This window comes from Haemaphysalis longicornis, unplaced genomic scaffold (genome assembly GCF_048455015.1).
Source record: "Haemaphysalis longicornis isolate Haplotype H1 unplaced genomic scaffold, Haemaphysalis longicornis Haplotype H1 scaffold_8, whole genome shotgun sequence".
NCBI lineage: Eukaryota > Metazoa > Arthropoda > Arachnida > Ixodida > Ixodidae > Haemaphysalis > Haemaphysalis longicornis.
This window is the reverse complement of record NW_027526445.1, coordinates 83,982,668-84,007,146: the sequence shown is the minus strand read 5'-3', so window position 1 is coordinate 84,007,146 and position 24,479 is coordinate 83,982,668. Positions and strand designations below refer to the sequence as shown.

The window sequence follows — 24,479 nt, the reverse complement described above, 5'->3', positions numbered from 1 at the left end:
AAACACATAAGTTATTCCCACCTTGTTAAGTTCCTAGAAAACATCTCTTTTTCTACATGCAAACACGGCTTTAAGAAGTCATTTTCTTGCGACTCCCAGCTCATTTCTTTCAGATATGATATTTTGTTGCGTGCATTTTCTTGGACTTCTGCAAGGCATTCGATCTTGTCTCTCATCAGTTACTTTGCATCAAGCTTCGAAACTTGAATCTGGACCCTAATATTCTAGCTTGAATTCAATTTTTTTTTGTCGAATAGAACACAATTTGTAACCGCTAATGATTTTGACTCTTCCTTCTGATCGGTCACATCAGGCGTGCCTTAGAGATCCGTACTCGGCCCCTTCTAATTCTAATTTATATCAATGATCTACCCACCTCAATTAACTCTTCCATCACATTGTTTGCGAATGATTGTGTACTGTATCCAATATTTCTTCCAATTTTGACTCGTCACTGCTACAGTATGATCATAACCAAAGTGTCTAACTGATGTACAAATTGTGAAATGCCTTTAAACAATAATAAATGTAAACAATAGGAATTTCCCGGCGTCTGAATCCCCTGAAGCTTCCATTGAGACTATTGAAAGGCGCCAACTTTTTCGGACGAAAACATATTACTATCTTGGAGTCCACTTAACACCTAACTTATCGTGGAAAACGCACGTGAATTTCATTATTAACAATGCAAATAGCACCCTGGCGTACCTCCGGCGTAACTTTTATGCTGCCCTTCTGACCTGAAGTTGATGCTTTACAGAGCATTATTTCATTCCAAACTTGATTATGCTAGCGCAGTATATGACCCAGGATTCGCTTATCTCACTACCCTTTATAACCTGTTCAAAACGACAGCGCCCATTTCATCTTAGCCAACTACTTTCGCATGTCAAGAGTAACATCTATTAAACTCACACTTAATCTACCCAATCTTTCTTTGCGAAGCAAAGCAGCTCGATTGAATCTATTTCACAAGATCTACCACTGTAACCCAATAAAAAAAATTCACAGCATATCCACGGGGTGAATGATGATGAGTGGGCGAAGCTCCTGAGAGGAAATCATCGGTAAAACCGTGACTCTTCAGTGAAAGTTCGCCCACTACATCTGTGTCCGAACGTAACGTCTAGAAAGTCTCGCTTAAACCGCGCGTCGGCACCTTGGGGCTGAGCTCGCCTGATGCGTTTTGCAGACGCCTCACGAGCTCTCACTGCATCGGGGTCTGCCTGCCGATACGCGCGCTTTCTCGCCGCTTCCCGTTCTCTCACGTTGTGGAGATCCTCTTCACGCCGCAGCCGTGCCGCTTCGCGTACGGCAGGGTCCTCGCGCCATTGCCGTGACGCTTGGGCCTCTCGTTCTCGAACGCTGGGATCTTGGCGGCGTCGTCGCGCAGCCAGACGACACGCTTAGGCCTCCCGCTCTCGTACGGCAGGACCTTGGCGGCGGCGTCGCGCAGCTTCACGGAGCGCTTCTGCCTCGCGGGCTCGCACATCTGCAGCCTTATCCATCGGGCGACTCCGAGCGCGCGCCAACAGCGAACGGATTTTATTACAACGCTCCCCGCCATCTAGTAAACAATCCAAGAACTAAACTAGAGGTAGCCACGACATCTAGTAAACAATCCAAGCGCATCTTTTCATCATATACAAGTACCGCCATCTAGTAAACAATCCAAGAACTAAACTACAGGTAGCCACGCCATCTAGTAAACAATCCAAGAACTAAACTAGAGCTGGCTACACACATGCGTCGAGGATGGACATACCCACGCCCTAAGGAGCTTCGCCCCTAAAACGAACTGGTTACTAGTCCATCATATATATCACTACGCACTGATCATTCCTACAAGGTTAAAGTTCCGCACTGCAATACAAATCTCTTTTTTGATTCCTTCATCACGAAAACATCAAAACAATGGTACAACCTGCCAACCTAGACCACCGCAATCTCCGATTCGCGCGCATTTCCAGCGGCCGCCAAGCACTACTTTCGTACGAAATAGTTTTTTTTTCTTGTTGCTTACACACGTGCATTGTATATTCATCGAACATCTATACGGTCTTCCTATATTTTATGCTGATTGTTTTGTCGGTGGGTTCAGTATTTCCTGTGTTCGTATGTTCTTTTGTATTTTCTTATGCGTGTATTTTGGTCTTCTAGGCTGGTTTTATGTGGTAGATGGTTTTAATTGCATTGCATTGATTCTTGTGTTCGCTTTGTATTTAATTCATCGTTTGAGCCTGTATATTGCTATTAGCTCTGTATAATTTCTGGAAACATTAATATTATCTATATATAAACCGTATTTCTTGTGTAACCTGACTTATCTTCCGGTGTACAAAAGTTTTGTACACTTGCAAATTATCCAGTCCCTCAACTACGCCATCCGGGCATTGAAGGTATTGAAATAAAATACATTAAAAAACTTGTTCTCTTTTTTTCGATCTCAGCGAAGAGAGACAACGTCAATTCAAGACACCGTTACCATAATTTCGGCACACTGGAATCACTGGGAGATATTTGCAGCGTTTTTACCGTCTTTGCAAAAAAAATCGAAAATCTGACCTGCTGTGTGATGCCTAAACCATCACGCACCAAAACTACGGTTCAATTTTTGCTTTCAGGGTGTAATGCTAGCCATAATTGGCTTGCCGTAATATATATTGTTACGTGGTGGCAGGAGACAGATGAAACGAACGATGGGATGAGGTGAAGCACTCTATTTAAAGAATGGGTATACCGGCCATGACACCGACCTCGCTCAAGATGTGCGCCAGGAACGTCGTCGTCATCGTAATTGTTCTTCGGTCAAGGGGCAGTGAGGCATTGCCCACCTTAGTCTCGTAACATCAACCACCGGGTCGAGGGCGACCATCCTGGTCGATGCCGAGGCAACGTGAAGGTTGTGATGCGCTGAGCGGCGCGATAAAAACATACAGTTGAGTTTTGCCTGCCGCCACAGATGGAGATGACGCCTCTGTTGATGCGTGGCCCCACACAAGCGATGCCTTCAAGTAGGAACGAACCGTCGGCTGAATTAAACCACGTCGGACGAAAGGGCTGGGGACACGGAGACTACTTATATCAGTTCTCGGCTTGTATCGGCTGGTCTTCAGTGGCTGCTCACGGGCTGTGGACACGGGGTGGGGGACGTGGTCGAATGCAGGTCGCAGTGGGCTGGGGCTGCCCGACATGGCCGGCGGTCCCTCGACGATTTCGCCCAAGGCCGAGACGATGCGATGCGGAGTCCAGGATGGGGATGATCCCGCACACTCCACCAAAATGTTACGTGGCGGCAGGACACAGATGAGACGAACAATGGGTTGGGGTTAACCAATCTATTTACAGAATGGGCATAGCGGCCATGACACAGACCTCGCTCAAGATGAGCGCCAGGAACGTCGTCGTCGTCGTAATCGTTCGTCGGTCAAGGGGTAGTGAGGCATTGCCCACCTTAGTTCCGTAACAATGTTATATATATATATATATATATATATATATATATATATATATATATATATATATATATATATATATATATATATATATATATATATATATATATATATATATATATATATATATATATATATATATATATATATATATATATATATATATATATATATATTTGTGTGTGTGTGTAGCGAATCAGAAAATGGGAAATGAGGGGCTCGGCGAATAATGAGTGAAAATAAGGATTCGCAGTCAAGAAAACCTCGGAAAGGAAAGGGGCGGTTGTTGAGGGTCATAAAAATGGATGAAGAATTTTTTTAGTCAGAAAGAATGTAGTGAAGAAATACCCGCTGGGTGGGATCCGAACCAACGACCTCCAGAATACCGGTCGGGTGCGATATACACTACGCTAACGCGGGGCTGTTTCTCCACCACTTCCTCGAATATCTATGTTAAGGTATTTTTTGTTCCCTGCACTTGGGGTGGTAGGCAGCGCCACTCGGACTACATGATTCGCTAGATGCATATCGAGGGCCTCTGTTCTGGCAGTATTGTTGCCAAAGGTAGCTTAGGAGGGTTCAACGCTGGTCGACCACTCTCGACATGTCGTAGACACTCGAGTCACGGCCCGGGGTAAAAAAGAAGGCCCCCTTCACCCCGAGTAGTCCGAGTGGCCCTGGCTACCACCCCGAAGTGCAGGAAACAAATACCATAATTACCCGATTGTAACGCACCCCCCATTCTAACGCGCACCCGATTTTTTAGGTAAAAAACCGAAAAAACTTGCACTTCTGATTGTAACGCGCAAGGACCTTTGTGAGCAAGAAAAACGAATACGAGAGAAACGGGCGATTTATTTACCGAAGTAATGTCACTCATCTCACACCTCGTCGCTTTCCGAGAGCTCCTTGTCGCCTTCTGCTGTCCGCAACATGTTGTCTTCGGTGCCATAAAGCGCGTTCGCGATGCCACACTTCTGAACGAACGTTCAACCATGTTCGATGGGATCGTGGCGCACGCCTCGCACGCCCATCCTGCGAGCTTCTCCAGATGCGTACGCTTCAGCCTACCGCTCGTTGTGAACACGTGGGAGGCGCTCGTAAGCCGTGGAAGCGGCACACCTTCGTCGCCGCTGCTGCCATTGCTGTTATCAAGCGCGCAAGTAGAATAATTTGACGATTTGTGTGAGCGCCGATACAAAAGCCTAGGCGCCTAGATCCGAAAAATTGTTGCTAAAATCTTTTGCGCCATCTTGAGATGGTGATGGGAGGAACAAAATTTCAGCTGTTTCGCCAGTTTCGGTTTCGTATCCGAATCTAACGCGGATGCGATTTTTCGGCCTATTTTTCCGGAAAAAAGGTGCGCGTCAGAATCGGGTAATTACGGTAATACCTTAACATAAACACCCGAGAAAGTGATGGGGAAACAGCCCCGCCGGTAGCGTCGTGGTTATAACACCAGACCGGTATTCTGAAGGTTTTGGGTTCACATCTCACCGGGCGGGCTTTTTTTTCATCACTTTCTTTCTGACTCACAATAGTCTTCATCTGTTTTTATGACCCACCACAGCCCCCCCCTTCGCTTTCCGAGGTTTTCTCGACACTGCCAACACTTATTTGCTATATATACATACATACATATACAGAAAGATAGGTCCGTAGTGAACAACGCCAAAGGAGGCATAGGGGTGTGGTTAGGCTCTTTTTTTTACTACGGGTAATGAGGTTAACCATTTTTTTCAAATGTATGGAAGAAAGAAAAAAAGAAAAACACGCACCCAGGGTGGGTACGGAACCCACGCCTTTCGATTAGATCTCGAATGCCTTACCAATTCGCCTATCTGGGAGACTGTGTGCTCCTTCACTTTCTGGGCTATTTATATTTATTAGAAGTGTATCTGACGCTTAACGGTGGCAGCCAGCGCCACTCTGACTACACGTGGAGAAGGGGACGTTCTTTTCAACCCCTGGGGCGTGACTCGAACATCTAAAGCCTGTCATGAGCGGGTATCTGGCGGGTAGCCCTCCTATGTTACCTAGGCATCAAAGCTGCCAGAACCGAGACCCAAGCTATACTTTCGCAGAATCATATAGTAAGAAAATGAGGGGCTCGTTGAGGAAATACAGAAAGATAGGTCGGCACTCTACAACGCCCAAGAAGGCATAGGGGTGTGGTTAGGCTCTTTTTTTTATTTTTTTACTACAGTTAATGAAGTTAACATTTTTACGGTTAATGAAGTTAACATTAACAAAGAAAGAAAAACACCAGCCCAGAGTGGGGACCGAACCCACGCCTTTCAATTAGATCTCCAATGCCTTATCAATTTGGCTATCTGGGCGACTGTGTTCTCTTTCACTTTCTGGGCTATTTATATTTACTAGAAGTACATCTGACGCTTGAGGGTGGAAGCCAGCGCCACTCTGGCTACACGGGGAGAAGGGGACCTTCTTTTCAACCCCCGGGGGCGTTGAAAAGAAGAACCCAATCTAATTATCTCTGCCTTTTGGTTAGGATCTGGGGTCACAACATCGCCTGAGTAGATATATTCGCTTATCACTTTCAATACCTCGCCCCCTATCACAAACTGCTGTGCTGTCCCGAGGTTATTAATGATGACTTTGCAGAAGAAGGTATTCATGATGGGTAGATGATTGCGTTGTGCCAACTCGGCTAGTAGGTTCCCTTTGCTATTTCTACAGCCCAGACCATAGTTCCCAACTGCCTTGTCTCTAGCGTGATAATTGCCTGCTTTAGCATTGAGGTCTCCCATAACTACGGTATACTGTGTTTTTACTTTAGCCATTGCCGATTCCACATCTTTGGAGAAGCATTCGACTACCTGCGTGTAGCCCTGTACCACCTTAGGCGGCACCTGTTATTGAGCCTAATACAAGTCCTGCTGCCTTTCGTTATGGTATAGTAGTATTCTAAGTTGCCAGCTATGCTTTTATTGACTAGAAATCCCACTCCCAGTGGTCTTCTGTCAACTAGACCACGGTAACATAGGACGTGTCCATTTTTCAGCACTGTAAGGGTTTCACCTGTCTTAACCTCACTAAGTCCTATGACATCCCGTTTCTTGCCCTTTAATTCCCCAAACACCTCTAAATTCGTTTCGCTAGATAAGGTTCTCGTATTAAACGTGTGAGTTTCAGATTACGATGGCGGCCTCTCCGGGTCGAGGCATTCTTAGCGCCCTCGACTGCGCCACATGTATGACCGCCGCCATTGTCAGTTGCTTGGTCAGTTGCCGTGGTCGGTGGCGGAGGGTAATTGTCGTATTCATGGGAGGTTTTTGCCGTTGCTACTGTAGGGTGGCCAATCCTGCTCTTGTGAGGCAGTGCGTTGACGGAAATGGTCGCGGGGTCAGGCAGCACCCCAATTCCCGTTCTTCAATTCCATAAATACACAGATTTTTTTTTAATCCGGTGGGATAGTGCGACACTGGGATTCGAACCACGGTCCTTCTGCACGCGAGGCGGATGCTCTGCCTCTACGAATGGTTAGCAGTAAAGAAAGCGAGGGGGTGTGAAGGAAAAAACTGTGGTTGGTCATTTTATTCTTCTTGAAACATATTTATATTTTTAAAAGAAACTGCAGAAAAAGCCAGCCGGGTGCGATCTGAACTCACCACATCATTAATACGCTGCCGACATGCCATTGATTCTAAAGTGACGGCCCGGGGTTTAAATAGAAGGTCCACTTCAGACCGATCAGTCGGAATGGTGCTGGCTACCATTCCCAATGAAAGGAAATTATAAGTGTAACACATATACCCAACGCACATACACCCTTTCCGGTAGTGTCGTGGTCATAACACCAGACGCTTATCCTTGCGATTGTGGCCTCGGATCGCATGTGGCGAGTAAGGTTTTCCCGAGTTTCTTTCCTTCAAAGAAATATATCTGTTTCAACAAGAATAATGTGACTGAGCACTGTTTTCCCTTCGCTTTCCTTGTCTTCATTGCATGCTAGTCCTATATACATGTATATATAAGTGTGTTTATATAAAAAAGTTTTATATATATATATATATATATATATAAATTGTGAACATCCTTTGTCAATCTACCAGCACCGGTTGGCACAGTCGGTCTTGGTGTGAGATCTTCGGAGTGCCAACAGTGCTATCTCTTCATCTGTACATTATCATCATCATTAGCAAAAGTGCTCTAGCACTTCGTACTTATCTCTGTAAATACTCACCATCATGATGTGTACCCGTGCGTCCCTTGGTTGAGCCTCCGAATAAATGGTGGCGCTGAACATTGGTCCCTCTGGTGAACCTTGCTCTCTCTCTCTCTCTCTCTCTCTCTCTATATATATATATATATATATATATATATATATATATATATATATATATATATATATATATATATATATATATATATATATATATATATATATATATATAGTGAACGCACTTTGGTATGCCAGTGGTGAAGGTTCAAGCAGTGGCACGCATACTTTGGGCTTAATAAATCGCCGCTCCTTCATATGTACAATATCATCATCATCCATATCTGACACCCCACCACTTCGTCCTCCATCCACTGTAGATGCTCATCTTTATGGGGTGGGGGTGCGGGTTCTTCACTCGAGCTTCCAAATAAACGGACGGCCTGAACATCGAGCTCTCCAGTAGACCTCCTATTAAGTGGGGAGGGTGCGTTTTAGTTCCTCTTCGTGCCTATTTGGTCCCAATCCTGAAGCTGCGTTCCAGTCTCCGCTTCTCTTGCGAAAGCATGTCCATGACGCAAAAGCAAGCTGACACTGCTGCCACTCCAAACTGCCGCAGTGTATAGTTACGACCTGCCAGCGAGACCCGCCGTCTCTCGCCGGCCTACGTGGAGATCGAGGTCAGGCGTGGCAAGATAGCAACGCACGGTAAATCGCATGTGACAATTTTGACGACATCGTGAAGCTGCAGAACATCGGGCTTCGAATTATTTGAGCCGCCAAGGCGTGGTTTCTCAACCACGAGAACCGCATCGGTGACTGGTCTGATTTTACGGTGAAGATATGGCAGATATTTGCCTCATCCGCCACTCGTTCTGACGGTGCCGAGAAAAAGCTCCATGGTCGCACATCACCAGCTGAGGAGACTAATACTTCGCATATACAGGATGCGCATGTGCTGTGATGTCGCGTCAACAATGATGTGCAGGAGGAAGATCGGGTTCTCGACATTCGATTAGGGATCGGCCAGTTCGCCGTGTCAGTCTTTGCTGTGCACTACCCAGCTACAGTCGTGATGTGGTTGCGACGTGTCACAGACTGGCCGAGCTTCAATTTACCCACCTGCAGAATGACACGTTGGCCCATCCCTCTGTCGGCAATAAAGATCTGCACACCAAGATTCGTGCTAGAATTCAAGAAAAGCTCGGCACCAAGCTCTCACTATGGAGTGCACTGTTAGTCGCCACGACGCTGCACCTGGGCTTCGCGAAATAGTTTAGGTGGGGTAGGCGTTTCTTCGTGGTATTTCGGCGCTCGACGTGGCAGCACCTCTGACCTTCCCATCCTATTCCGATGTTGCAGGCCGACCACCATTGCCGTTGTTTTCGGTGACAAATCGGCTTAGCTCACGCTGTGTGCAGCCATTCCTCCAGCTCTGAGTCCGCAGCCCTACTATCCGACAAGGCGACATCCCCATCAAGGCATCTGCACTGGCAGGACTGCGAGCTATTACTGCGGAATTTGTGGTCACATCTATCGTTTCTGCACTCGGCGACAGCAAGTTGAAAGACGTCGGTGCGACATCTACGAAGGGGATGACGTTCGTGCTGGTTATGGCTGTTGCTATCGATCCTGTACACCACCTATTGGCCACACGCTACTACCCCCAGCCTAGTAACCATGGACCGGGACTCTCGAGAGGGGCAACGCCGGTCTGCATCACTGTACCGCCGCTTTTGTCCCCTGTTAGTTCCGTGTGTCATGACGCACCCTAGTGATGAGAACCTCGGATCTGGAATTTCTCCGTGGGAACCCTATAAGTGTCGAAGATTGAAATGGTCCTAAGGCACTCGTCAATTATGTTGTTAGTATCGTTTGAAGGAAATTGTCTACAAGCTTTTGTTGACAAAGAAGCAAGCGTATGGATTATACATGCTAATTTGGGATCGTGCTTGTGGAAGCAGGACTCCCTATGTGCGGCCTTCTCTACATGTCCATAATGAGACAGCAATCAATTGTTAAGGATACTGCACACTTCGACTGTTGATCGGTGGAGGACCTAACCATATATTATGTGAAAGTGCTTTCTCCGTGTGCCCACAAACTCATATTAGGATTTGACTTCCTCTCTTCGACATCTGCTGTTATCTCTTGCGGTCTGACGGTCATCTATATTCCAGGTAATGAAGCCGCCATTTTTTAATCGTCGAAGACATCACTGGCTTTGAGAGATCAGCGTGGTATGCCTCCTTGTCACCAGCACATCCTGTCCGTTTCCGCTGAAGACGTTGCAGAGGGAAATGTCTCCATCCTGCTTCTTGCTCGTCTGCTCTAGCAGAGTATTACAATCGCTGCGTGCATTGCAGGATGCAACACCGGATGCAGTTCTAGTACACTGAGCCCACCCGATTATTTTTATGAGAAACGACAATGTGGCCTTTAACCAGATGCTTCGACAACACTGCGCACATCCAATTCGGCTTATGACTTCTGCGCACCTCCTCTTGCTAGGGTATGCGTCCCAACCATGCTCCATATGAAAGCAAATCTCTTCTAGCCCTATTTTTGAAGTACCCTGCTTATTTAGGATGGTGATCCCCATCTCCGTCTCAGACTTCCAAAACTGAGCACTGGATGGAAACTGCATGCTCTACAATCGTTCGTCCATGTCGCGTTGTCAGCAAACGAACAGTAAATAGGTAGAGTCCATGAACCCTACGTATTTTCTGTTCGGTTGCTCGCTCTTTTGTGCACTGCATCTATTCTTTCCATCCGCGGGGTGCACACCCAAAACACAATCTTCGTTCATACCTGTATGAATCCGTCTGAACCAGTCCCCCCACAAACTGAATACCTTATTATATAGTTTTTCCTTCTCCAGAAAACGGCGATTGTCCAGCCTTCCGCAGTGTCTGACCTTGAAGCCCACGCCATGTACGTTGTCCCGTCATTGTGCAATCTTGCTTTGTCTCTCTCTCTCTCTCCTTTTGTTTTAGTTGTTTTTATAAAATCGACATAGCCAGACTGCATGCATAGTCTCCGTAAGCTATGTAAGAGATGTGTTCCAAATGTTTGTGACAGCAAAATTATGTAACAGTACTCTGATGAACGCAAATCCAGTTGCCACTTTGTGAGTGAACATTCTTTGTCGTTGTTCTTGCTGTGTACCCGACTAATTACTTATACTATATATATATATATATATATATATATCGAAAGGCATCGGTTCGGTCCCCACTCTGGGCGCGTTTTTCTTTATTTCACACGTAAATAATAAAAAAAATAATCTTGTAATATCCCTAATGGAAAGAAATAGTCTAACCATTTCCCTATGCCTTCTTTGGCGTTGTAGACTGCCAGCATTTCTATCTATCTATCTATCTATCTATATATATATACATATATATATATATATATATATATATATATATATATATAGTGAAAGAAGTCGACTGACACGTTTCCCGTTTTTGTTGCCAACAGTTTCAGAGTTAGCCCTGAAGAAGGAGTTTCTAACTCCGAAACTGTTGGCAACAAAAACGGGAAACGTGTCAGTCGACTTCTTTCACTATTTTTATACTGGTCCATCGAACCTCATGATCTCTATATATATATATATATATATATATAAAATATATATATATATATATATATATATATATATATATATATATATATATATATATATATATATATATATATATATATATATATATATATATATATATATATATATATATATATACAAGGTAAGACACCTCGGTAACAGCAACAGCGGAGGGTTTATTTTGACGTTTCGACTTTGTGACAAGTCTTCAATAGAAATAATGGTTTCTCTCGCTTTGGAAAAGAGCATGCATGTCGAAAGTGGAAAGAGGGTGTACGAATGGCCAATGATACCACCCACAAACATACGTGCATAACACAAACACGAAGCGGAAATCTTTCTTATTAGAAGAATGAAAAAAAAAATGAACAAAAACGAGAGAGACGCCAAGAGAGTTAGAAAAGAAAGAGGAAGAAATGGGTTGAGAAGGAAGAACACTGAACAGATATTCGTGTGGTGGCGGAAACGCAAAAAGCTCAAGAGCGTCCGAAAGTGGGGTTGTAGAGCAGAGGAAAGAAGGCAATATATAATCCTCCGCTAGCAGTCACTCTGAAAATGTCCAGGCGCTCAAAAGGATCGCATTTGCGTTGATTGAAAGCGTAAGGCCCTAAAATTGTATTGCTTATTTTACGGGTTATTTGTAATATCCAAATGTTCAAATTTCAAAATAAATTTCTAACACGACTTTAGGAGAAGGTAAACAGAAGTTATTGCTCGAACAGCACCGGCCATAAGGAACAATACTTCAATTATAAGATTTTAACGGAGAAATAGAAAAGGTTTCTAAAGTTGTGACAAAATATTATAAAAGAGAGAGCGAAAATAAAACAAAACGAGAACAAGGATAGGAGTGGACACCAAGAGCGGAACAGGAGAGAAGGAAGAAAAACGACAAAAACAGAAAGATATTAGCAAAGCAGAAACCAAGAAAAAATGGTGGGAAAATTGGGGAAAATCGACACAACAAACACTCACGCAGATGTGGTTTTGAGAATTCGGTTCCGGCTACATACACAGTGCCATGATACGGTTAGGTAGATGCCGATGTTTTAATGGCTGCAAGTGTGCCTCGGTCCTAATTTACACCTTTCTTGATTGTGTTGAACCGGTATATTAAGTATAATTAACGTTGTTCTCGTTCCCGGTTTGACTTGAACCCCGTCTCTATCAGCGTGACGCTTAGTTTATCCAAGGAAGGATCTGGGAGTCTGAGGTGTCTGGAGAGGGGCAGGGTCAGTCGTATTTTGGTGTGCGCTTTGGGTATATTGAACGGGAGCCTGAAGGAGGTCTCTGTTCGCCCCATATATTCAATTCCACACACATAGCATTCAAGCCAATAAACCACATTGAAAGTTTCACACCACGTTCCCGCGAATTGTTGTGGAGTACTCTGAGTTGGAGCTTTGAGCAGTGTTTCTCTGCTGCGTTGTCTTGCAGACAATGCACCGCGGTTTCAGGCATGGCCGGCATTCATTATGCGGCGACAATGAATCTGTCCTTGCGTTCACGAGTGTCTTTTTCACGTTCCAACAAATGCTTGAACACAGTGCGACAAAATGAGGTAAGCAGAGAAAGAGAAACACGCGAAAAACATAAAAAACTGAAAGTTTACTGATGTTTCAGGAAATCGACTTCCTTTCTTCAGAGTACAGAATAAGTTTGTTTCAGGGTTGAATATATAGAGAGAATGTAGCAAATGCAGGCCGCAGGGTAAGGAAAGGGAGAGTTTGTAAAATAGGATCATGGTTGAAGGGCAGCGAAAAAAATGAGCGAAGTGGAAGAGGGAAAAAAGGATAACAAGAAATCACAGCTATTCGGTACGAACATGACAAAAAAACAAAAAAAGAAAACGAAACAAAACAAAAAACCTCTTTAACAAGGTAATGCCCACAAAAGACCACCATACAGCGCGCCGCCAGCACCACTTCAAACTATTATGTTAAAGTAAAAGGGAACTTGAACTCTGCCTCCGCTAACGACGTACACCTGCTGTAATTCACCATCGTCGGGACAGAATACATCCGCCAGACATAAACACCCTTTCGTTTAAGGTTTAACAATCACCGCTCTCATGCTAAAAACCTACCGTCTTTTCCTCTGTCAAAACATATTAACACTCCTTGTCATTCGTTTGATGAGCTGAAGGCCACATCTCCAATATAGTTTTAAAACACATTACGACCACGAGGTTCATGGGTTTTACCTTATCTATAAGTTTGAGTAAGCTTTGTTTGGCATCAATGAATCTTATAGGAAACTGACGTGTCTTTCCTCCGAATAAAATTTTGGCTTTCGCCTGCTCGTCCGCCTCTCTAGTTCTTATTCGTATGCTGGAATTCTTCATTCCCCAGGCTATTGTTCTGCCTCTTAGTTTCTTTTTCGTAATAGTACTCTCCCTTCAGGTCGCGGCCCCCAGTAGACTATTATAATTGCGTGCTTGCAACACGTCCTTTAGCAAAGTTAATTCACTAAAACCAAATCTGACCATCAAGTCTGGACATTGTGTTTTGGTTAGAAGGCTGCGGTACCATTTTTAGCTTTGATACTCTCACTTTGTAGTCGATTTGCGCACGCGAGCGTGTGGGATTGCTTTCCTCTCCCCATCCTTCTTTGTATTGCCGTTTTCGAATATTCAATCCTGACCACTTCAACCTCCCCTTAAATGGTGCCTTGAGCCAGCCAGATGTGTACCTCTATGTGCGTGTCATGCGCGTGCACCTGCCATGCGTTATCTAACTTGTTGACCCTGTCTCTTTTTCCTCCTTTTTTCCATTTTTTTGGTATAAGAATGCACCTTTAGTTTTGTCGAATCTGATTGTCTTACTGCTGTTGTGCGCGCTACTCCTTCCTCCTACCAACAGAAGCCAGGTATACAATTCTTTCATGTATACATACAATGCCACACTCCAGAAATTCGACGGCAGCCTAGAGGTGCGGTGCCGTCAATCCCTCGTTCGAGTTTGAGCGGGTGCGTGGGCGCACGCGTGGTGTAGGCAAAGAAGGCTGCTCTCTGTGGTAGTTCGGCTTCATTCGGACCAAGTGCACTACCTCTCGGGTTGGCCGGGCGCGTCGTGAGGTGTGCACCCTTCCATCAGATGCCTCTTTATAGTTGGCGTCACTAAGCCGGCGAAGAACTTTATATTGCCCGAAATATAGACGTAGCAGTTTCTCCGAACGTCCAAGCTGTAGAACTGGTGTCCAAATCCAACCCGCGCCTCTAAGTTCGCAGAACGCGGCCCATCTGTGCTTGTTGTAGGGAGCTGCACCGAAAGTCTGCCTACGTTGAATTCGCTGCCGTGCTAGCTGACGTGCTTCCCCGGCTCTTTGCACAGAATAGTCGACGTTGCCGTTTTCATCTTCATAAATCGGTACCATGCAATCAGGATTCGTAGTGGAAGTGCGAGAATAAACCAGCTGAAATCGAGTCATTGCTGTGGTTTCTCGAACTGCTGTTTTTTACGCGAATGTATGGCAAGATCTCATCCCAGGTTTTATCCTCTACGTCGACAAACTTGATAGCATGTCGGTGAGGGTTCTGTCCGGATGGTACGCCTGTAAGAGGGGAGAGGTGTAGGTTAGTACCATGACGGACTGTATTAGGTCAGCTGTGAAAGCACTTCCCCTCTGTTTTATGACAATCTGGGGCGCTCCATGCGGTAGAGCGATGTTGTGGACAAAAACTGAGCTACCTGAGCAGCAGTTGCTCTTCGGAGAGATGCTGTTTCTTCGGACCGCGTGAGGTAGTCGGTCGCCACCACGATCGATCTGTTACCCTTCGTGGAGGTAGGAAACTGGCCCAGGAGATCCATGCCGACTTGCTAGAAAGCAGTGTTGCGGAATGGGCATGGCCATTCCATTCCAATTCCATTCCGAGGAATTAGAATTTATCGTGATTCCATTCCTTTCAATTCCTCGGAATGACATATGTTAGCCCATTCCCACTCCTGGAATGGATGGGAAGCTCAATTCCATTCCTTTAATTCCGCATCATAAAAATTGCCTCAGGTGCTTTATGGAGTTGCCGAGAAACGCAACGTGTATCTTACGTTATCGTACGGGTTTAAAACTTCAAAAGTAAGCAAAATGTGCCACTTGTCACCCAAGTTGGCAGGTGTTACAGGTTGTTTACATATATCGTGCAGAACAACAACCCAACGCAAAAAATTACCGTCCCGTCCTATCGAAAGTAGAAAGAAGCGCGAAATCTAAAAGTGCGTCCAGATTTCGCTGAAAGTGCTTCTAACCGATCGCCAAACCTTCAAGCACCCAAATCGCAAGCGAAGAACGAACCCATGAGACAATTTTTCGCAAATAAACGCAATTACGAACGATCTAAATGTATGTACAAAGTTACGTGGTTTATGAGATAAAGGTAAAGGTTCATTATTGTACTTCTTTTTCATGATCGAAGCGTGTGTTGTCTCATTTGGACCCGTTCGTTTTTTGCGATTTTGGAGTAAGCGTTTTGACGCAATGGAAGTCCAGTTTCAGAGAGACAGAGAAAAAGAGAGACTTCATTTGCGGTCCCCGGTTTTACCCACGCGCCGTGTGTAGAGACCTTATCAGAGCTTTTCGTTCGAGCAACCGGTATAAAGGGTAATGTAATAAATTTTTGAGAGAATGTTCTCGGTCCTACTAAGAAAGCATTCGCTTTAAAAAGGTTCAGTGTCGCACTGCCCCTTTGTGCATAAGAAGTAACGGATCGAGTATATATTATACTATTCGCACGTTAGTAGGTTTTAACGGTTTGTTATTGAGCGATGCGAGATGAAACAGGCATTACGCTTTTACGTTGATGTAGGCTTTTTCAGTTTCATTGCGCAGTCCGTCGCATGCTATCTTGCTATCTGCTTTGCGTACCCTTGTAGCAACGCCATTAGTATGCTGTGGATGACTAAGAGACATGTCGCGCGGAGCTTGCTCACATGTACACGTATTCTAAATGCTTACTTGAATGATTTCAAGTGAATATACAGCATCGAGCACTACACTAATACTACTGTACCAATGCGAGAGACGGGAGGGCAGCGGCACAGAACACCTTTAACAGTTTTAATGCGTAGCGTTCTTTGCCGAGTAGTACTCCTACACCAGAGCCGTGTAACGCCCTGCATTTCCACAAAAGTGCAGATATCGCGAAAGTTCCACCTGTAATCGCTGTAATGGCGTAAATGGATATAACTGGTCGCACAAAAATTCGAAAAACTAAAAAAAAAATAAGAGAAATATTAAAAAAATTACGGAAAATGGCGAAACGTGTAACGCCCTCATTTCCACAAAAATGCAGATTTCGTAAAAGTTTCAAATGTATTCGTTGTAATAACCTAAATGGAGATGATTGGCAGGACGAAATTTTGAAAAACTAAAAAATAAGAAATATATTGAAAAAATACGGACAATGTCAAATCGTATACCGCATGCTGTTTCCACAATATTGCATCATTCGCGAAAGTTCCACCTGCAATCGTTGTAATAGCGTAAATAGACATAACTGTTCGAACGAAATTTTGAAAAAAAAAAAATAAAAAAATGAAGACGAATATAAAATAATTAGGGAAAATGAGAACCATGTAACGCCCTGCATTTCCAAAATAATGCAGATTTCGGAAAAGTCCCAAATGTAATCGTTGTAATAACGTAAATGAAGATAATTGGTGGGACAGCATTTAAAAAAAATGTGGCTGAAAAAAAAACCCACACTCACGACAGGCGACGCATTAGTAGATAAGTCTCTGAATTATCTACTCGTTGTTTCATGTTTCATGAGCGAACGCTTTATATTGTTAGCTCCAAGACTTCGCAGCATCATCTTGCGGTGAGAAACACCGTGGCTTCGGATGCGCGCCGTTCGTATCCCCTCTGCTTCTCCGCGCTATTCCCCACTTGCTGGCCTGGCTACACGGCGCTTGCCAGTGTGAGAGACGGCGGTCTAGCATCGGCGCCACGGACAGCTGTACAGAGAAGCTATGCCTCAATATTGCATATTTCATTATTTCCTCCCTTCCTCCGTACCCGCAGCCTGCCGAAGCTTAAAGAGTCGACCTAACAGCACCACCGTGCCGACGTGCTTGCGCAGGTCGAAGTTTACTTGACACACGCTGCGGTAGGTTGCGCGGATTCAGTCACTCGAGATAGCGGGAATGCGTTCTCGTTTTCGTCACCTTTGAGATATACCGACGCAGTCGTCGCCACAGACTAATTAAGTAACTGGAAGGCGCCAGCACTGGTGACACCGTCGTCTAAAAAATCCCCATTCCATTCCCATTCCATTCCGGGAAAAAAGCCCTTAATTCCATTCCCATTCCATCCCTCCAAGCATTGTCGTCATTCCATTCCCATTCCATTCCGGCATCTCCAAAAGGTGGAATGAATCCGGAATCATTCCAATTCCGGAGTGGCAACTCCGCAACACTGCTAGAAAGGGACCATCGGTGGTTGCACTGGCTGAAGAAGCTATGCCGGTTCCAAAGGCGGAACTTTCCTCGTCTGGCACTCGCGTCAGCTCTTGACATATTGCTGAACGGTTGGCATTAGTTTCTGCCAAAAGAATTTCAGGCGGATCCTCCCCAGTGTGCGGCTGATACACTGATGCCCCGCCGATGTTTTGTCGTGGCAGGCGTATAAACTTCCTGGCGCACGCTGTTGGCACAACGAGTAGGAACGCGTGAGGGCTATTTCTGGAATTCCGCTTGTACACCACACACTTTTGGAGGATATAAGACAAGATGTCTCGGCCAAAAACATGCGGAATTTGAACGGTGAGCCCTTTCCAATGCTGAATGACAAGAAGCAATTCAGGGTCTTCTCGCTGCAGTTGGGGTATTTCAACAGGAATAACGATTCCGATGAAGGGGAAGTCTTCGTCGGTGTTTAGGATTGCCGGAGCGACGGGCGCCCGTCACAAGCAATCAGCATGGCTATGCTTCCGCCCGTACTTGTAAACGACAATCATGTCGTACTCTTGCAGCAGGAGACTCTACCTGACGAGGCGTCCAGATGGGTCTTTTAGGTTTGCTAGCAAAACACAGCGAATCGTGGTCACTGAAAACTTTAAACGGCCACCCATAAAGGTACAGCCGGAACTTACTGATGGCCCAGACGATGGCAAGACACTCTTTTTCAGTGTTGAAGAAATTAATTGGACCTTTGATAGAGTTCGGCTGGCATAGGCTAGAACTCACTCGGGTCCGTCCTGCCACTGAACAAGGACTGCACCAAGACCGACGTTACTGGCATCGGTGTGAATCTCTGTATCCGCATGTTCGTAAAAATGAGCCAGTAATGGTGCTTTTTCAAGTTGGTCCCGTAGGCGAATGAAGACCAATTCTTTTTTTTTCTTGCCATGCGAAAGGTATGTCGTCTTTTGTCAGCCGCGTCAATGGTTCCGCCAGGTCAGAGAAATTCTCTACAATGCGTCTGTATTAGGCGCAGAGGCTCAGGGTGCGACTAACTGCTTTTTTATGGTTTGGTTGTGGGAAGGCTGCTGCAGCTGCCGTCTTCTCAGGGTCTGGTGCGACACATTCTGAACTGATTATATGTATTAGGATCCGCAGCTATTTGTAGCCGAAGTGGCATTTCTCTTGTTTTATTGTCAAACCAGCCGACTTCATAGCGCGGAGAACCAGTCAAAAACTGTGGAAGTGGTCATCAGAGGCGCAAAAAGACTTCGACGTCGTCTCGGTAAACCAGACACGACTGCAATTTTAAACTGGCCCAGACAGTGTAAATCATTCGCTGGAACGTGGCGTGTGCCGAGCAGAGAAAGAACGGACGTACGTTAAACTCATATAGCCCATCGGGGGTGACAAACGCGGTCTTCTCTCGGTCGCGCTCGACAACCTCAATCTGCCAGAACCGACTTTTGATATTTAACAGGTGAAGTACTTTGCATTACGCAGCCGGTCAAACGCGTCGTCTATTCATAGAAGAGGGAATACATATCGTTTCGTTACACAATTTATCTTCCTGTAGTACGCAAAATCGTAAGGTTTTGTCTTTCTCTTCGACCAGCACAACAGCGGAAGCCCACAGACTTGTCGATGTTTGAATCACGTCGTCTCGTAACATTTTCGTTACTTGGCTCCGGGTTGCTTCTCTTTCTTAATAGGACACGTGGTATGTGGGGTGGTAGACTGGTTTGGTCATTTCGTCGACGATGATTCGATATTTCGCCACACGCGTTTGTCGAACGTTCGATGAATGGAGAAACATTCGCGGACATCTTCGAGATGGACTGTCAGCTGCTCTTGGTGGTTTGGCGACAGTTCTAGGCTTATGTGGGTTATCCCGACAATGTCTTTCGCAGCCGATGCTTCATGCCAACCGGTTCCCACAGTGCCAGCATCTGCCGCTTGAACGAAGTCCTGCCAGGAGGCGATGGCGGCGCCTTTTAGGACGCCTTTAGGTTTGTTCCCGAAATTTGCCAGCACAACATCCGCACAGCCATTGCGTAAGCAGATAAGGCTCCTTAGAACACACATTTTTTGTTCGAAAAGAAAATTCATGTTGCCTTCTACTAGACGTTCGCAAATTTCAACCACGTCCCCTTAAACAAGGACCATTACGCTGCTCTGTGGCGGTACCACAACGCTATCGTCCACTACCCGGTGGGCACACAATCGCCGTGTTTCTGAATCGTTCGCGGCGATGGCTCGTTTTGTGAGAATGCCCCAGTCGAAGTCGGTAAATCGATGATTGCGCCGTTGGTTTGCAGAAAGTCCATAGCCAGTATGACGTCCAGCTAGCAATCCGCGAGTACGATGAAATCGCCCACGTAGGTGTACCCCCGTGTACCCTAACCCTGCATTGTCCTGTAGGGGTCACAGGGGGCCGCACTCCATGCGAATGTAAGGCCCAGTCCACTGAATCAGTACCTCCCTGAGCTCTCTTGCCAAATTGCCGCTACTTACCGAACAATCCGCTGATGTGTCCACCAGCGCTGTCACGTCGTAGTCGTCGATACTCACAGCAAGGTCACACGTGGGTCTTTTCTCATAATTTTCCAGCTGCGGCGGTTCCTGTATACGTCACAGTAGACGCGATGGAGGATCTTCGCTGGCTGTCGTTTCCACTGCTCCAGCTTTAGAGATCGCTGGTTTTAGTTTTCCCAAAGGGGGCTGGGTGAGCGACGTCCAGGCGAACTATAGGAGGGACGATGGCTCGATGACCTGTAGCGACTAAGCGATGCTGGCCTGGTTTCCGGGCGAGAGGAAGCGGACTGCGCGAACTTGTATTGTTGGATTTCGAGAGGTGTTTAACCGTGACGACGGCTGGGTGCGGAGGGTAGCCTCGAAGGGCAGCACGACGGTATGGGTACGACCTGTACAGATGACCAGCTTCACCATAGTGAAAACCTACTGGTAGCCCGTCCATCGCACACCACTGGTCAGTCTTGCGTACGGCGATTCCAGGCTGGCGACGAATAAAGATGCAAGTATTCGACGGCGCAGCGGCGACATTTAAAACAACGTACCTTGTGTCATCTTACAGAACCGTGGCATATGTCGCCGCGTTTTCCCGGATGGGTAAGGGCAGCTGCAGTTAGAGATTCACCGGTTATTGAACCGCTTGCTTTACTTCCTGTTCACAAGTTCGGTCAGGGAAGCGTACCTCAGTGTGGCCTGAGCCAGTTGCAGTAGGTGAAGCTCCTAATTAGTGAAGGGATTGGCTCCCGCAACGCGTAACGGCTTGTCCCCAGTGCAGCAGATAACACGCCCGCCATTTCACAAGTATGGTTGCGGTCGTATTGTCTGGAACACTCTTCTACAGTATTTTCCATCGTCATCGCTTCCGTAAAAAACACTGTCATGGTGGGCGGGGGATTGCTCACAAGCCCAACGAAATGCTGCGGTTTTACACCTCGCATAAGGTGACGTAGCCTTTTGTCCTCGCCCATTCTCGGTTCTGCATGACGGGAAAGACGGGAAATCTTCTCGTAGTACATGGCGACGCTTTCATTGGGGCTCTGGTTTCTTGAGCGCAAAGCAGCTTCAGCCTTTTCTTTGCGGTCACTCTGCGCATAGGTATTCAGAAATCTGCGCAGGAATTCATCCCAGCTTGTGTAATCTGCTTCGTGGTTTCGACCCACGTCCTCGCGCGGTCATCCAAGTTGAAGTTCATGCCATAAAGCTTCCGTGCTCGATCCCATTCATTGAATGTTGACAGACGCTCATACAGCTCAAGCCAATCCTCCGCATCTTCAAAGACGTCTCCATGAAAACTTGGCGCCTGTCTCGGCTTTTTGAAAACGAAATGACCTTCCATGGGGTTGTCGCTTGCCATCCCTACTCGGGAGATACACCTCGAAGCCGACCACTGGTTCTTTGATGAACAGGCGGCAGCTCTGTTTCATACGCTTGGTCTTTAGGGACGCTGTCCTTGCGGTGCATGCGAGATTCGGAACAGGTACCCGGCGCCTCCTCCAGAAATGTAGCGTAAATGTAGTGACTCGTCAACAGTAAAAAAGGTATTTAATTATAAAATAGACAAAAAATCTGTGGCAGTCTAATAGCGAAGCTGTCAGAGCTGAGGAAAGCCCACGAGTGAGAGAGCGTCCTTTTCTTCGTCAAGCAGGGGCGCGGACACACACGCGCTCGCGCAAACGAGGGAGTGACGGCATCGCCCCTCTGCGCGGCCGTCGAATTACTGGTGTGTGTCAAGGTAGATCTATATAGAAATACATAAATATATATATATATGTATATATGTCTATATATATATATATATATATATACATAGAAAATAAGGGTTGGCAGTCAAGAAAACCTCGGCAAGCAAAGGGGAGGTTGTGGTGGGTCATAGAAAGAGATGAAGAATTTTTTTAGTCGAAAAGAAAGTGGTGAAAAAATGCCCGCCGGGTGGGATCCGAACCCACGACCTCCAGAATACCGGTCTGGTGCGATAACCACTACGCTACCAGCGGAGCTGTTTCCCCAGCACTTTATCGGGTATTTATGTTAAGGTATTTTTGTTTCCTGCACTTGGGGGTGGTAGCCAGCGCCACTCGGACTACTCGGGATGAAGGGGACCTTCTTTTTAACCCTCGGGCCGTGACTCGACTGTCTACGGCACGTCGAGAATGGTCGACCGGCGTTGAACCCTCTTAAGCTCCCTTTGGCACCAAGACTGCCAGAACAGAGGCCCTCGCTAAGCATGTAGCGAATCAGAAAATGGGAAATGAGAGGCTCCGTGAAATGAGACAGAAAATAAGGGTTGGCAGTCAAGAAAACCTCGGCAAGCAAAGGGGAGGTTGTGGTGGGTCATAGAAAGAGATGAAGAATTTTTTTAGTCGAAAAGAAAGTGGTGAAAAAATGCCCGCCGGGTGGGATCCGAACCCACGACCTCCAGAATACCGGTCTGGTGCGATAACCACTACGCTACCGGCGGAGCTGTTTCCCCAGCACTTTCTCGGGTATTTATGTTAAGGTATTTTTGTTTCCTGCACTTGGGGGTGGTAGCCAGCGCCACTCGGACTACTCGGGGTGAAGGGGACCTTCTTTTTAACCCTCGGGCCATGACTCGGCTGTCTACGACACGTCGAGAGTGGTCGACCGGCGTTGAACCCTCTTATGCTCCCTTTGGCACCAACACTGCCAGAACAGGGGCCCTCGCTAAGCATGTAGCGAATCAGAAAAAGGGAAATGAGGGGCTCCGTGAAATGAGACAGAAAATAAGGGTTGGCAGTCAAGAAAACCTCGGCAAGCAAAGGGCAGGTTGTGGTGGGTCATAGAAAGAGATGAAGATTTTTTTTAGTCGAAAAGAAAGTGGTGAAAAAATGCCCGCCGGGTGTGATCCGAACCCACGACCTCCAGAATACCGGTCTGGTGCGATAACCACTACGCTACCGGCGGAGCTGTTTCCCCAGCACTTTCTCGGGTATTTATGGTAAGGTATTTTTGTACCACCCCCAAGTGCAGGAAACAAAAATACCTTAACATAAATACCCGAGAAAGTGCTGGGGAAACAGCTCCGCCGGTAGCGTAGTGGTTATCGCACCAGACCGGTATTCTGGAGGTCGTGGGTTCGGATCCCACCCGGCGGGCATTTTTTCACCACTTTCTTTTCGACTAAAAAAAATTCTTCATCTCTTTCTATGACCCACCACAACCTCCCCTTTGCTTGCCGAGGTTTTCTTGACTGCCAACCCTTATTTTCTGTCTCATTTCACGGAGCCCCTCATTTCCCATTTTCTGATTCGCTACATGCTTAGCGAGGGCCTCTGTTCTGGCAGTTTTGGTGCCAAAGGGAGCTTAAGTGGGTTTAACGCCGGTCGACCACTCTCGACGTGTCGTAGACAGTCGAGTCACGGCCCGAGGGTTAAAAAGAAGGTCCCCTTCACCCCGAGTAGTCCGAGTGGCGCTGGCTACCACCCCCAAGTGCAGGAAACAAAAATACCTTAACATAAATACCCGAGAAAGTGCTGGGGAAACAGCTCCGCCGGTAGCGTAGTGGTTATCGCACCAGACCGGTATTCTGGAGGTCGTGGGTTCGGATCCCACCCGGCGGGCATTTTTTCACCACTTTCTTTTCGACTAAAAAAATTCTTCATCTCTTTCTATGACCCACCACAACCTCCCCTTTGCTTTCCGAGGTTTTCTTGACTGCCAACCCTTATTTTCTGTCTCATTTCACGGAGCCCCTCATTTCCTATATATATATATATATAAATCTAGAGAAAGATAAACTCACAATGCGCGCAGAAATAGTATAAGTAAAGAGTCGGATAAGTAAAGAGATGAATTTCAAATTTTTAAGGACTTAGATAACTTCGCCAGAAACATGAGGCTACCAGAATACTTCTACGATCACCCCGCGAGGGAAGAAGCCCGAAGAACCCTACCTACTATTAGCACTGGACCCCTCCCACACAGCGTGATAGTTGCCTCGACATGTACATCAAAGCTCTCCAACGCGATGTGCGAAAACCATACCAAACACAAATTTCTTTCCACCACAACATGACTACCAACGAAAATACAACATGACTACCAACGAAAAGAAAGCCCTAGAGGAACTCGCAAGCCGTCCCGACATAATTATTAAACCTGCCGACAAGGGCGGCGCAATCGCAATCCTTGACAAAACCGACTATGTTAACGAGGCCAATAAGCAACTATCAGTATCGACGTTCTATAAAGCACTACCCAATGATCCCACTCAAGATTATAGGCAAATTGTCAAAGATAAACTTGCTGAGCTTGTTAAAAATAAAACAATAAATGAAACCATGGCTCGT

The 24,479-nt window shown here is 46.1% G+C and overlaps 3 non-coding genes across 3 annotated transcripts; 2 read left to right on the top strand and 1 right to left on the bottom strand.

The window, feature by feature from the left end:
- Positions 1-22,557: 22,557 nt before the first annotated feature.
- Trnat-ggu (transfer RNA threonine (anticodon GGU)) lies at positions 22,558-22,630 on the bottom strand. The gene has a single exon. It is a non-coding gene; the product is annotated as a tRNA-Thr (tRNA).
- Positions 22,631-23,212: 582 nt separating this feature from the next.
- Trnat-ggu (transfer RNA threonine (anticodon GGU)) lies at positions 23,213-23,285 on the top strand. The gene has a single exon. It is a non-coding gene; the product is annotated as a tRNA-Thr (tRNA).
- A 392-nt stretch (positions 23,286-23,677) lies between these two features.
- On the top strand, positions 23,678-23,750 carry Trnat-ggu (transfer RNA threonine (anticodon GGU)). Its single transcript has one exon. It is a non-coding gene; the product is annotated as a tRNA-Thr (tRNA).
- Positions 23,751-24,479: the final 729 nt, after the last annotated feature.